This window comes from Limulus polyphemus, unplaced genomic scaffold (assembly GCF_000517525.1).
Source record: "Limulus polyphemus unplaced genomic scaffold, Limulus_polyphemus-2.1.2 Scaffold171, whole genome shotgun sequence".
NCBI classification, from domain to species: Eukaryota; Metazoa; Arthropoda; class Merostomata; order Xiphosura; family Limulidae; genus Limulus; species Limulus polyphemus.
This window is the reverse complement of record NW_013665781.1, coordinates 839274-842855: the sequence shown is the minus strand read 5'-3', so window position 1 is coordinate 842855 and position 3582 is coordinate 839274.

The following is a 3582-nucleotide window of genomic DNA, read 5'->3' as shown; positions in this document are numbered from 1 at the left end:
TTGAAAAGAGCATTTAGAAAGAGGCAAAATTTAGTTGTGAACTTTACCATCTTTAGTGACTGTTTGTACAGTAGCAAGTCTGCTACTTCTGAACAGTTTAGTTCTGGTGTTGATTAAAATGGTGAGGCTTGCCAATGAAAAGAAGAGAGGCAGACATAAATACTGGTATGCATTATTGACAAAGACTTAGCAGCAAAATACTGTATTTATTGCTTAATTTACTCACTAAAACAATATGGGTACTTGCAATAAAAAAAAAAAAGCTAAACCAGAATTCAATTCCAACATTAAAAATACTATTTTATCCATGTGAAACATTTTTTTGTTTATGTATTTAAATCATAATAGATAAAAAAAAATTAAATAAAATGCAAGCTGATCTTTAAGTTGATTTATAACTCAAAATCTGAAATGTGTTTTGCAGCATTCCATATTTTGTAAACATTTGTGTGTATGTTTTCCATTTCAGTATTCACCATGTCTAATGTTTTGAATAGCATGGATATGCTTATAAAATTTATGGAATTAAACCAGTAAAAAACCGTGTATGTGTGCGATATTGTATTATTAACATACACATTCTTTATAATGTCATTGTGACAAGTACTGTGTTTTTCACATTTAAAAGAAATACTTGGTTTGGTATTGTAGTTTTAAGATGATTTTACACAGTTATATATTTTTAAAACTGGTCTTTTCATACAAATAATAAATATTTAACTGTCACCAATAATATATTCAGTTTCTTAAAGTGTGATAGTTATAGTTTCAATTAATTTTGTGATTTAATAGTTTAATGAAGAAATTTAATATTCAGTAATTAAACCTTTTAGAAATTTTTCTACACATATATATATTTACAAATCTGAGTTCTAAGTTGAACTGAGTTCTTTTATTTTGTTTGTGATAAATGATTAAAAAGAACACTTGAAATAATGCATGTAATGTTTGTTAAACATGCATGTAATATATTACTATATTATGTGTGTACATACTTGCAAGAGATAGAGGGTAATGATCGTTAAAATTAAAATATATTCACATGCAAAACTAGAGGTAATATAAGTAGTAGTAGTTATTACTGAGGTCCCAAGTACCAGTGGTTCCTTTGGAATTCCTTGCATCTGTTCATGCTCATTCTATTAGCCATGGTTACATGTTATTGCTCATTATTATAATTTTCATTGTAACAAGTCCTGGTGGATAAAATGCTCTACTCGTAACCTGTGGAACAAGGGATTGAAACATGCTTGTGGGGATGTTATAATGTGTTGGTTAATCCCACTATTTATTGGAATAGAGTAGGACAAGAGTTGATAGTAGGTAGTGTTGAGTAGCTACTTTCCATCTCATCTACCAGTTCAAAATTAGGGGCAACTTGTGCATGTAGCCCTTGAGTAGCTTTGTACGATTTATACAAAACCAAACATCCACAACAAAGGACATCTCCCAAAGTTGTAAGGTAGGAAACTGCCAAAAATGTCATTCTCTTCTAAAGAATACTATAGAAAATGTACCACCTAACTGAAATGTCAAGTATTAAGGCACAATCTTTCATAGAATAATTCTAAGTTATTAAATCAAGAAGAAAAATTATTTCAATTTCACAGTAAAATAATGGTCGTCATATTAAAAAAAGATATATTTATTTAAAACTAATTGAAATAATGAAATTTGAAAATACTTCTTACTGGTACAGAATGTTTTAACTAATAGAAAAAATAATTTTTTAAAAATATATAACATTACCTCTATGACTTGTTTTTGTGATATAAGATATTAATTCATTGTCATAAGTATTCAATGTCATTCCCACTGAAAAAGGAATCTGTAAAGTTTCAAAATGTTAGGAGTCAGTATAATTTTTGATGTTGTATTTTACTAATTGGTGTTATGATTTACCCAGTTTACCGTTTTTTTTAATTTGTTGTGTCTGTCTATCTTCCAGAAATATTTTGAAATTTGTAAAAAGACATTAAACGTAAGGTAATGGATTAGGTAGTTTTAAATTGCAGGTATCAATATATAATTATTATTTGATCTGATTTTTCAATCTTATAGAAACCTGTTGTTACATTGGAGATATTGCCGTTGGCATATTATATTTGTCGTATATTTGATACAGCAATCTTCAACTGTTATTAAAGTTACTTAGGGAAAACTCTCCTTTTGCTAGACATCAGCCTGCTGGTCGTGGGTTCGAATCCCCGTCCCACCAAACATGCTCGCCCTTTCAGCCATGTGGGCGTTATAATGTGACGGTCAATCCCACTATTCGTTGATAAAAGAGTACCCCAAGAGTTGTCGGTGGGTGGTGATGACTAGCTGCTTTCCCTCTAGTCTTACATTGCTAAATTAGGGACAGATAGCCCTCGTGTAGCTTTGCACGAAATTCAAAACAAACAAATGTGCTAGACAAGGTGAGTTTTTATAATATTTCTATGTAATGTGGGAGAAATAGGTGCCGAGTGCACACAAGCCTTACACAGTTTTAGTGGTTAAATATTTCACTGAATAAGTTTATAGTTTAATGATAATATCTGCATCAGGGAATAATTCGTTTTCAAATCACATTTTTGCAATGATAACCTGCAGACACACATTCATCTATATATTTATATTACTTTACTACTAATATTGGCTAACCATACTTACTCAATTTTATCTATTTGTTGAGAACTATATTTATTTAAGCTTTGGATTTTTTCCTGGTTAAAAACGTTATTATTGAGGCCAGGAAATAAAAATATCTTACAAGAATTATAATAAGGTACCCTTCCCTCATTAACAAAGGCAGTTTGTTATCTATGATTATGCAATTATCTTGTCTGCCACAAAGTGTGAAACTAGGTTGTTTTCTACCAGTGTGTGCTATTCATATATTGCAACTATACCTCTCTTATAGTGTAAGGTTGAAACTATACTTTTGCATAGTGTAGGCATGAATTTTATTTTTTAAGTACTGTACTTGTCTAATTCTTTGACACAAGTTCTAATTTGAATCTGCATACTCATCTTTGATGTATTGTGACCACGCCCCCAGAGTTTTTCATCTCTGTGTTAAATACCAACCTACATAATTTCTATTTCTCACACCATTGTATTGATGTTGATTACCAATTAAGTTACTAAGTCGTTCTTGAGTTATTGAGGTTCTCAAGTATGTAAGAATTAATTTGAGCTTGCTGAAGAACCTTTCACAACTAGCAATAGAAACCCCAATTGTTAACAAAATCTGCAATACAATTTGGGAAAACATCTTCACCATATGAAATTATAAATGTTAGCAAATCAGTTGCAACCATTGGTTCACGAAAATCGGACTGTGTTCTTTTAATTATCAACATTCTACAGTCTTTAATTTCTCTGTACAAATTTGGTCCATCAATATCACCTGGATAGCTCTTTGCTAAGTCAGAACATTTTTCTTGCAATTTTCCGTCTTCGAAATCTCCAGAAACATCATTAAATCTAGTAGAAATCCAAACCGTGAATCTAAATCTAGTAAGCGAGAAAATCTTCCTTTTATTTCTGTAATCAAGCGATCAATAACATCATTCATGATGCGATAAATTTCCTGTT